The sequence below is a fragment of the Adiantum capillus-veneris genome, chromosome 19 (genome assembly GCF_014529385.1).
Source record: "Adiantum capillus-veneris isolate H3 chromosome 19, ASM1452938v2, whole genome shotgun sequence".
In the NCBI taxonomy this organism is placed as follows: domain Eukaryota; kingdom Viridiplantae; phylum Streptophyta; class Polypodiopsida; order Polypodiales; family Pteridaceae; genus Adiantum; species Adiantum capillus-veneris.
Window position 1 is genome coordinate 58,671,632 of NC_140949.1, and position 12,105 is coordinate 58,683,736.

The 12,105-nt window shown below is 44.7% G+C and overlaps 1 pseudogene; it reads right to left on the bottom strand.

Moving 5' to 3' along the window:
• Positions 1-2,114: 2,114 nt before the first annotated feature.
• Positions 2,115-2,870, bottom strand: LOC147434081 (oxygen-evolving enhancer protein 1, chloroplastic pseudogene; annotated as a pseudogene).
• Positions 2,871-12,105: the final 9,235 nt, after the last annotated feature.

Here is a 12,105-nt window from a genome sequence, read left to right on the forward strand (position 1 = left end):
AGGATGTCACATTGCATGCTCCAATCTTTATATAGTGCAGTAATTTCAAACCATGACCTAGCATATGGACGGTGAGCTAGTTTCAACTTGGCTACATTTTGCTCGCTTTATTGACGCTTGGACTATAACCTTGTCGGCCTTGAGAATTTCATATTGATGCCTAGTATGGGAGAAAGGAGGACATATATAGTATGTCATCAATTATTTAGACTTAAAGTAAAGATGCACAAGGTTGAATTACTACTGTCATACACTACTTCAATACACTACAAAGAGTTGCGTGCATTATTACCATGTGCAGTTCTTGATTGATATCGAATATATAGTTGTGAAAAAAACATCTAAGTAAAACGAACCAAACAGAGTCATGTGAAAGATTCTAAAACAAGCAAATGGATAAAGAGGTAATGAACTGCAACAAGAATTGAAGTGTTTTACTGACCTGCAATGTTGTACTGGTGCTATTCAATTCTCCAATCTACATGCCGATATTTGAGTCAAGCTACAAAAAAGAAATGTGAATTGTTAAACATTAGTAATTACATCTTGCAATGAAATGGCACAGACTCAAATTGCAAAGTATACAGTGCACGTCATGCAAAAGTGCCGTACAAAAGTATGTTTTGGAGAGTTGGCACTGTGGTCTCTCCAATAATTATAATAAATGCAAGCCGTGCCCTACCCCGTAGAGTTTATATGTTGCGCCAAGCAAACGCATAGACATGAGAAATTAGATACAGAAAATGGACCTTGTAGTGCTATGGAGCTGGAGTCGCACTCGTAGAATCAAAATGTCAAGTGTCATGAATATATATTTTCCCTGCAATACACAAAACATAAACATTAAGACAAATACACTAGATGTAGGATATTGATTAATCCTAGAGAGAATACTTGTACTTAATTGAAATTTGATTAGAGGATAGATCCTTTGAGCTCCGGAGAGCTGGACACCCATGTCTACGAGGGCGACCATGACATTAATGGAGGCTTCATCAAAGGATCAATACTATTCTAGCATGACATAGGAGACATCCAATACGACTATTTACAGAGGCGGACATTGACGATGCTCTTCAACGCCACTATTCGGAGAGCACCCGATGTCGGGAATCCTCAGGCATTGATGATGATGATGATTTTAGTTTTTCATTCTACTTCATTTTTTGTTCTGCACCCAGACACTGTATTTGATCCATCTAAGGATCAGTACTATTCTAGCATGACATGGGAGGCATCCAATACAACTATTTACAGAGGCAGGAAGAAAGGTTGTCTGTTGACTAGCGCTCATAGTGGGCTCGTTTTGGTCTATTTTTTTATTGACTACAGTCTAACAGCAAGGCCAATTTATTGTTGGTTGTTATGATCAGGTTTGAGTGGCTGGAGGAGGCAAAGAGACTTGAGAGCATGAACGCGAGAGAGAGAGAGAGAGAGAGAGAGAGAGAGAGAGAGAGAGAGAGAGAGAGAGAGAGAGAGAGAGAGAGAGAGAGAATGCATTCTCTGCATTTTTATGGACTGCACGGAAGCAAGAAGGAGAAGGGTGAGAAGTCGGACGTGCTGGTATACATTGATGCCACCCTGGTGTACCCTGCAGGAGGTGGTCCTCTCCAGTCGGAGGAGGCCCTTGAGAATATTCTTGCCAAACATGCCGTCTGGCACAGAGATTGCCTCTAGCTTGATTTGTTTGAAAGGGTAGCCATGTTGCTGGATCACTTGGACAAGGGCTTTGTCCAGCCTTGTGTTGCGTGCCTTTGTGTCGTAGCCAAGAACTCTAGGGCACCATGAACAAGGCTATAGTTGTGGTGATGGCTAGCTCTTTGTCACAGAAAGTAATGGCCTTCAACTACGTTATGAGGCGAGATGTAGGAGAGTCTTCATGAGGTGATCTTAGTTACTAGGTTTGTCTTCGTGTGTGAGGGCAACATGCAGCTTAGACGTGGAAGGGATGTGTGTGGGTCATGCTCTCTCTCTCTCTCTCTCTCTCTCTCTCTCTTAATGAAGGCAATCACCTTTTCTTAGAACTTTGCTTTACATAACAATATAGAAACAAGGACAAGGGTATCCTCACTCAATCCAAGGCCTTGCGAGAGCAAAGACCAGATTTTCTCCATCTACTCTACTTGCACCAATAATTGTCCACTGAAGACATCAAGCTTTCTTGTGGCTAGAAGCTGCCTGTTGGATTGTGAACAAGAAGGGCACCCTTTCACCCCCACGGATCTGGACAGTATTTAGAGCATAGTCGATTCCATCTTGCTCCTCGAATATGAGAGTCCCATCAACACCTACCTCCAAAGGACCTTCAATCTCATCCAGGGTGTATGTAAGCCTTGTCATGGGCTTGGTGGGTTGAAAGTTTGGGACTCCTCCCTTGAACTGAGACATTGCTTTCACCTTGAAAGAGGTGGGCTCCAAGCACAACTACTTAAGTTGATATTTGCCAGGCTTGAGGCCAAAGGCATCGGCTCCACCCTTGATCACGGGACACTGGTTAGCAATACTACTTTCAGACCTTGCAACTCATCGTAGGAAAGCCTCTCTGGAAGCCTTCTGCATTGGCTCTAGAGACGATGAGCGCGGAGGTGATCACGAGACTCACAACAACAACTTTTCCAACTCGTTGCACTTGGACGCCACCTCCTTGAGGTCACCCTGCAAAGAGCATGAAACCCTCCCGCAGGGCTTGACACCAAATGAAGTTGAGACAGATCATGATGGCTTCAACGACAAGTCAGAGAGGGATCCCTTCTCCAGTGCGGGCTGGACGAAAGAAGGGGCCACTCGTGAGGTCAGAGATGTAGCAGCCACGGTTATCTCTCTCCCGCACACGCAGTATATATGCGAGCCTCCCATGATTGAAGAGTGCGTGTAAGAGTGTACTCTCTCTCTCTCTCTCTCTCTCTCTCTCTCTCTCTCTCTCCCTGCAGAGACAAACCTTCATAGAAACCTCCGAACTGTTGACTTTGCTAACCTCTGCCTCCAAACTGTTGCGCCTCTGTGAACCTGCCTTACTTGGCAACCTGCGACACTGCTTTTATATTCACGGCTACGTTTTTATTAACATATTTTCACATCCCTTTGTAAAAAATTTACTTTGAAGCTTTGCCACGCGGTGGCTTTTGCGACCAAATAAAGGAAAAAGAACCTTTGGCTCACCAAGTAAAGAGGAACCATTCACCTTGTAGCATAGTTATCTTCTCCATGGCAACCGACTATGTGTTACTCATTCCCTTTGTGAGAAAGTCATGTATGAATCCCATGCTCCTTCCTATGCGGGGTATCGAGGGATTCAACCTACACTTCGAGGAGTAGAAACGTACTTCTATTGTCCTACCATAAAAGTGAAAATACAAGAGTATGTTTCAAAATTTGTGGTATGCTAAAAGACCAAGTATGATAGAGGGAAGCAACCTGGATTACTCCTGCCATTGCCCATCCTTAATTCGCCATGGGAAAGTATATCCATGGATTGTATCTTTGAATTACCCAAGTCTATCCATGGAAATACGGGAATATGGACAATAGTCGACAGGTTTAGCAAGCAAGCACACTTTATTCCTGTCAAAAAGACTATTAAGGCACACCAAATGGCAACCCTCTTATATCACATACTTTCAAACACCATGGATTTTCAACATCCATTGTGTCAATAGAGATCCTAGAATGACCAGTAACTTCTGGAAGGGTCTCTTTGAAAATCTAGGTACAATTGAATTTGTCTTCAGCTATCACCCACATACGGATGGTCAAAGTGAGATAGCCAATCTTACAATTCTCGATCTATTAAAGACTTATGTTACAGAAGTAGATCAACGCTCACAATGGGAGAAGTACTTAACCCTTGTAGAGTATGCATACAATAATACTGTCCATACTACTATGGGAAAGGCACCTTTTGAGATTATAGAGGGAAGTCCCTTGCTACTTAAAGGACTTGGAAAGATCTTTGTTGCTGAAGAGTATAGCCGTGACCTACAAGAATCTTTCCAAAAGATTAAGGAGGCTATATCCATCTTTCAACAAAGGCAAAAAGATGATCCTGATAAACACAAAAGGGCCTTAATGTTAAAAGAAACTGATTGGGTCTTACTCAAGTTTCCTAAGGCTTGATTGAGGAAAACGACGGGCAAAAATTCCACAGGCCATCAAAAGTATTATGCTAAACTAACAAAAAGATACTATGGGGTAGGGAATGGTCATTTACTGACCATTCCGCATAATATTGACGACCCCATGGCGACCGGCGGAGGCCGGGAGCCATGGTGGGAGTCAATATTATGGGAATGGTCAGTAAATGACCATTCCCGGCCGTCAAGGTCCAGGGGAGCCGGGCCAAGTACTAGTCTCTGACTCAAGGCAGGTACAGTCGTGCAAGCCCACGCGTTATTCTGCATGCTGAGGTGTTGTACACTCCTGCAGCGCAACTACACCCCGTCATTCTGCATGCTGACGAGTCTTACAATGATTGGCAATCATTGCCATGCAGATTATGCATGCTGACGTGTCTGACATCTGACGGGCATCATAAAAAATTACTGTTGGGAATTGCTACTAGGTTGACGGCGCAGATCCACTGCCCGGCGACCCTGGACCTTGACGGTCCCTTTCAAATCTTGAAGCCAATCAATGACATGGCTTATCAACTCAAGTTGCCCAACCATTGGCTCATACACAATGATTTTCATGTGAGTCTACTCAAGCCTTACAAAGGAGAGCAATGAAATTGTCACTCTACCATGGAACTATGATATGCATGGACTAAAGAGCAGACATGCTTGCGGCAGCTACATCTCCCAAGAACCAAATGGACTAATCATCCATTCTGGAATGATGTCATAGGTTACAAAGCGATCCTCTACCTACTATGAAAAATGGACTAATGACTAAGACTTTATCTTCTCTACCTCATAGTCGAGGATGACTATGGTTTCAAGGGAGAGGTAATGTCATAAAATCTAATATCTAGCTTTACCCAAATGATTTTCTCATGTTAAACTAATCATTTAATATGGGAAAGAAAAAGGGAAAAAGAGCTAGAATATAGATATGTGTTTTTAGGCCAAGCTCAACATGAAGCCAAAAGGAGACAATTCCATCTCAGCAAGGGCTCACAAGGAGATGGTCTACTGAAGAGCAATGTTTGCATAATGGAGCTTGAAAGACCTTAGGATTAGCTTCATTAAAGACCTCCAAAGGTTAGTGTTAAAAGTCCTTAGACCTTAGGCTAAGCTAGGCCTATGCTTGAGGTGCTTGATGATTAAAGTGCTTGAGATGCTTGATAACTAAGGTCCATCGTTAAGCTAGGATTATGCTTGAAGTCAAACCCAAATCCCTATAAGGAGGGGGTGAGCCCTTGAGGCTAGGGGCATGAGAGAGAAAGAGGCCATGCACTTGCTAATCCCATGCTTGTGACTAAGGTGCTTAAGCATGTTGGGGGCCAAGGTGCTTGAGGGCTTGAAAGTCAAACCAATGCCTACAAAGGAGGGGGCAAGCCATGAGAGTAGGGGGTGGAATTGAGTGACTACTCCGTCACCCAAAGGGCCCCTCTTGCTCAAAGAGGCATGTCAAACCCCTAGATAGGTTGCCCTCATGGTGTGCCTAAAGCCTATTGGTTGACCCTCCAAGAGATCCAATGAGAATTTAGCTAATTAAAATAATTGTTTAAGCATTTATCAAGCTCTCTCTCTCAAAGGGGAAAGGAGGGCACTTGTCCAAAGGCTACCTTTATTGCTAGTTGTGACCAAGACTTGCGATTGGCTAGGATTGAGAAAGCCAATGAGCTACAAAAGGGGGTCGACGCAAGCAACTAGGTGGCTTGCTTGCAAGATATACACCCACACACACTCTCTCATTGTGTAAAGTGCCAAGTGCAAGAACTTCATCTCCTTCTCCAAGCTTGTTGAGAAGTTGAGAGCCTACACCAACACTCTTGGCTATGGAATGCAAATCCAACCAAGAGCCATGCTTAAATGCTTAAGCTTACCATCTTCTTCATCATCATTACTATGCTATCATGCTATGCCAAGCAACAAGAGTGATGATAAGTGAAGAACTATTTCTTTCTCGTGAGAATGCTTCTCCTTCCTCTTCCCTACCCTCATTCCCTGCTAGCTCTCTCCACCTTCGAAGGTGTTTGAGGTATTGGGACTGAGGCCGGGGACAAGTTAATGCTTTCATTTAGCTAAGTTATGAGCATAATTGCTGTGCATGAAGCTCTCTATCTTCATTGCACCATAAAGATTTCAAGGAATACAAAGCTTGTAATGTACCAAGTTTCTCTTTATGGGAGAAACTATAATACAAAATCCTTTTGAAGGGGGGACCGGCTCCACATAAATCCGGTCCTCAACTGTTGTCAATTTCGCTAATTCTCTCTCTTGCAAAGTATTGTTCATGCCAAGTTAATTAAGTATGATGGTTATGTTGCTACCTCTAATCAAGTTCACCCTCTATTTTTCTCAAAGTAGTCTCATGATATTAAGTTCACACATTTTTCTCGATTTTGGGACGAAATTTCTCCTTTTCTCCTTGCCTCAACCGGCATGTTGAAATTGGAAACGACATGATATTAAGTTGAGTCACATGAGAGAGAGAGAGAGAGAGAGAGAGAGAGATGCACTTTCTAGCAATTGAGAGGAGAGAAAGGGGAGGTCTTGCCTTAACCCTACTTGTGTTGACTCCACTGCATCGAGACCAATGTTCGGAAAAAATCATTTTCCAAACATACATATTTCCTTTCCATGAATTTGCCAAGCAGAAACTGTAAAAAATTAGGTTATTTTTTGGGTGTTTACAATATTTTCCCCTATTTTGGGATTGAATTTTTCCTTTCCCCCTTGCCTCAATCGGCATTTTGAAATTGAAAACAGCACGATATTAAGTTGAGACACATTTTTCCCGAACACTAATCGAGACACACACTATGTACGTACTGTGGAGAGAGAGAGAGAGAGAGAGAGAGAGAGAGAGAGAGAGAGAGAGAGAGAGAGAGAGAGAGGCACTTTCTAGCAATTGAGAGGAGAGAAAGGAGAGGGCTTGCCTGGACCCTACTTGCATTGACTCCACTGCATCGAGACCAGTGTTCGGGGAAAATCATTTTTCCAAACATACATATTTCCTTTCCATGAATTTGCCAAGCAGAAATTGTAGAAAATTAGGTTATTTTTTGGGTATTTATAATATTTTTCTCTATTTTGGGATGGAATTTCTCATTTTCCATTGCATCAACTGGCATTTTGATATTGGAAACGACGACACGATATTAAGTTGACACATTTTCTCTATTTTGGGCTGGAATTTCTCCTTTTCCCCTTGCCTTGGGTGTTTACAATATTTTTCTCTATTTTGGGGTAGAATTTCTCATTTTCCCCTTGCCTCAACCAGCATTTTGAAAATGGAAACGGCACGATATTAAGTTGACACATTTTTCCTGAACATTGACCATGACACACACTATGTGCGTGTTGTGGATGGAGAGAGAGAGAGAGAGAGAGAGAGAGAGAGAGAGGGTGGTGAGGAATGGGTGTTAAGATTGAGATGCCCTACTATTTACTTTGGCACCTTCTGAGTAGTCATGCATGCCCCAATTTCCAAAGATTATGTTGAAACAATGGAGGTTGTATTAATACCTCTTTCACTTTGTTTGTTTGCCCTAGATGCAAAAGAAACCATTCTTTCAAGCAAGACATATTAATGACAACCATGCTCAACAAACCCCCCCCCCCCCCCCCCCCCCCCCCCCCGGACTAAGTGACAGGGGCATGGGAGGGTGGGATCTACGGCAGGGGGATTGTGGGCCATAGATCTGGAATGCAGGTACTCTAGATTACTTTGTAATCTAAGGTACTCGTGTTTCGAAAGTAATCTAGGGTATCCCATTTTGTGGGCGTGGGGTTTGAGCCCATGACCTCACCCATGAGAGGCGCATGCCCTAACCACTTCGTCATGCGCATATTTTGAAGCGTGGGGCCCCTAGTTGACTTAAAACATGTATGCAAAGTGGCGACAGCAGAAAATAATCTATGGTACCCTAGGTACCCTATATTACTTTCGACGCCGCCACCCAGATTTACGGCCCGCAATCCCACCGCCGTAGATCCCACCCTCCCATGCCCGTGTCACTTAGTCACAAGGCCCCACCCCCCGTTTGCATACGCACTAAATAATGGGTGTACAACCACTACACTACTAAAGTTCAAAAATTAACCCGTAAGAAAGCATTAGACTAAGCTCTAAATTGACCACAAAGGGTCTTGATACCTTATTGTTGACTAGTAAAACGGCGCCGCCTTCGGCGGCGGCATGGCTGACCGCCTTCGATGGCCTCTGTGTGTGTGTGTGTGTGTGTGTGTGTGTGTGCGTGCGTGCTACCCGCTTGTGTCACCCGCTTGCAAGGAACATGATTGGATCAAGTTGCTTGTGACACCCCTTGTCCATGCCATTTGCTTGCCTTCAAGATGCAAGCGAATGTGATTGCATCCGGAATCCCCCCCCCTCGCTCCACCTCTGTCGAAAATAGCACAAAGCTTCTTGGCCTTGCCCAGTTGGACATATCCCGCAATTAGTGCATTCTAAGAGACGACATCCCGGTTAGAAGGCTCCTCGTGCACTTTTTGTGCTTTAGGTGGTGGACCGCACTTATTAATACATGTGGACCAAGACAGTGCTTAGCACGACTTTTTCTTTGAACAACCCAAGTCTTACAATATCATCATGAATTCATGTGTAATGCCACATGCCTCCAAGGTGCAAGTGGTACGTGTTTGTGCCCTCTCTCTACATCTGCTTGAAAATAGCCCGGAGCTTTGTGACCCTAACCCTTGCCTTTCCTTCCCCCATTGTAGAGCCTGAACTTCAGACGCCCCCCCCTCGGCCCCCCTCTTTCGCCCTTCACCTTGTCATGTTTTCCTTTAAGATTCAAGCGAATGTGATTGCATCTGGAGAGACGCCCTCGCTTGGCATCTGCCAAAAATAGCATAGAGATTGGACATATCCTGTAGTTTGTGCTCTATGAAGTACACTACATTTGGGATACATGTCAACCAAGGCAGTGCTAAGCACGACGGCTTGTTTCAACAACCTCAATCTAACAATATCATCATGAATTATTTTACCCATATTAGCATCTTGTGTAATGCCACATGCCTTCAAGGTGCAAGTGTCTATGATTGCGTTTAGAGAGATGCTCTCTCTCTGCATCTGTTGAAAATAGCTCAGAGCTTCGCGACCTTGATGCTTGCCTTTCCTTCCTCCATTATAGAGCCCAAGCTACAGACGTCTCTTCGTAGATCTCCTCCTTCTCCATGCCATGTTTGCCTTCACGAATGTGATTGCATCTAGAGAGACACCCTCGCTTCACATCGGTGTCAAAAATAGCACAGAGCTTCTTGGTCCTGCCCCAGTTGGACATATCCCGCAATTAATGCATTCCAAGAGACGACATCCGTTAGGAGGCTCCTCACGCACTTTTTGTGCTTTATGAAGTGCGCCACATTTATTGATACATGTCGACCAAGTCACTGCTAAACATGAATTTTCTCTCAAAACAACCTCGTTCTAAGAGTCCCGTCCCACCACATGGTTACAGGGGTTCAATGTCCTCCTTGCACTGAAGGAGCTTCTTGGCTGGACATATCGCGCAATTGGTGCATTCCAAGAGAGGACATCCCGGTCAGGAGGCTCCTCACGCACTTTTTGTGTTTTATAAAGTGCACCACATTTATTGATACATGTCGACCAAGGCGGTGCTAACCAGGATGTTTACTCTCAGCAACCTTGGTCTAAGAGCCCCGTCCCACCACGCGGTTACGGGGGTTCAATGTCCTCCTTGCACTGAACAGTCGACGTCCCACAGAGTGACTGCAGCGCTTAGCGAGCTTTGTACGACACTTACAATAGTGCATTCCTTGACAATGCCCTACAACCCCTCTAACAGTCGTGCGAGATGCAGCTCTAACAATATCATGGTGAATTTTGTTGCCCATATGAGCATCTTGTGGATTTCTAAGAAGAGGCATCTCTCTCTCTCTCTCTCTCTCTCTCTCTCTCTCTCTCTCTCTCTCTCTCTCTCTCTCTCTCTCTCTCTCTCTCTCTCTCTCTCTCTCTCTCTCTCTCTCTCTCTCTCTCTCTCTCTCTCTCGTCGGCGGCTCTTGCTGCTAGTGTCGGTCGACCACTGTCTCGTACGTCGGTCAGCTTTTACCTATTGTATGCAGCGTCACCAATAGACTCGCGCACACATTGACACAGACACAGTTTTGGTACACGCGAGCCAACGGCCCAAAACCTCTGTGTGTGTGTGTGTGTGTGTGTGTGTGTGTGTGTGTCCACTACTCTTGCCTGACACCTGTCACCTTGCATAGTGTACTGGTCCAAAGTCTGCCGGATGAGGCTCGTGACGACACATGTCCGGGGGGAGGGGCCGGAATCCCTTCCCCCATTATAATAGTATAGATATAGAAGCTGCGTCTTGTTGCAAGCTAAAGGTTTTTGAAGATGCTTGCATTGGAGCTGGATAAAGATAGTTGTTCCTTTTGCACACGTAGTCAAGAGTTCATACCAGAGAGAGAGAGAGAGAGAGAGAGAGCTGTTTGGCTTCTTGCCATGTCTCTTAATCTCTATTGCTATTTTTTGCAATAGGCTAGAGCTTCTTGTATCTATACTTCTTCGTCCTGCTGATTAATCGTTTTTGCAATAAATTCTCAAGGTAACAACAAAGAAGTTCTGTTAAGGAGAGAGAGAGAGAGAGAGAGAGAGAGAGAGAGAGAGAGAGAGAGAGAGAGAGAGAGAGACAGAGAGAGAGAGAGAGAGAGAGAGAGAGAGATGTGGTGTTGTGCGTGTTCACAATGCTTGATAAGCATGGGTGAGACTCTTATGTCCTTCCATGATAAGTCGCCCATGAATAGTCCTTAGTTTGGAGTGGCGATGGTGGCCGATTGTGCAAAAGAATTCTCTCTCTCTCTCTCTCTCTCTCTCTCTCTCTCTCTCTCGGTCATATGTAAGGGAGTTGCTGCCAAGCCCATAATTTTGATTCTCACAAAATCCAGCTACCTCCATGCTTCTGGAGTTAAAAATAAGATTGCCCACTCAACAGACAATCAACACCTAAGCAAGGACGGGCGAGTCTTGGCCTATCAATACGTAAGCAAGATCGGGAAAAATGTTTCTTCGGGGTCCAATGTCCGCAAAGCTACTGGAGGTATTCTGATGTGCTCTCAGTATAGAGCTGTGGGCAATGTAGGCTATCTCTTTCTCTCTCTGTACGCAAGCTGTTGGAGCTGGTATTCCGTGCTGATTCAGACGACACCCCTTTATGTGCTATAACCAAAGAGGTGTTGGTCTAGAACTATACATGTGAGCAGGAGTAATTAGTAATGTTATGAGAGAGAGAGTTACTAACGCTATGCCCAGAGAGAGAGAGAGAGAGAGAGAGAGAGAGAGAGAGAGAGAGAGAGAGAGAGAGAGAGAGAGAGAGAGAGAGAGAGAAAGAGAGCGCAAAACTCTAACTCTAGTTGTGGGGTGTGCTCCAGATGACATGCATCCATACCGAAGCTCGCCCGCAAGCGTGCGTGACATCATCTGCATATCTGCAGTAGCGCCAAGGGGCCCGACCCTTTCAACATCAAGGAGGAAGGAGAGCAGGAGAAAACGTCGTCCCAAGTCTTGTTTGTTCTTGCTAGAGGTTATACACAAACGCCCTCAGACTGTTGCCTTTCCAACAAAAGATGCTTTTTTCACTTCCCTACAGACAGACACACGCAGGCCTTGCCTTCGACAAGGTTTTGTCGTATAGCTTCCATGGAGACCTCGGCTCTGCTTTCTCTCATCAGATTCGGTGTCCATCACAAACTCATGTGCAAGCACCTGGATTTTAATTGGAAAAAGCAAAGATAAAGGAAGTTCCTACCCAGAACTCCCGCCTTTAGAGAGAGAGAGAGAGTGCACTCTCTTTTGCTCTATCATCGTCTTCCCTGCGCCAACGCTACCAATGCAGAAAAAAAGCATTGTCTAAGTCTTTATACACAGAGTCACAGGACGCCCGCAAAATAAGAGTATTCACCCGCCTTGCAAAACAAAATATTGTCCTTTGGCGCTCCCGCAAATCAA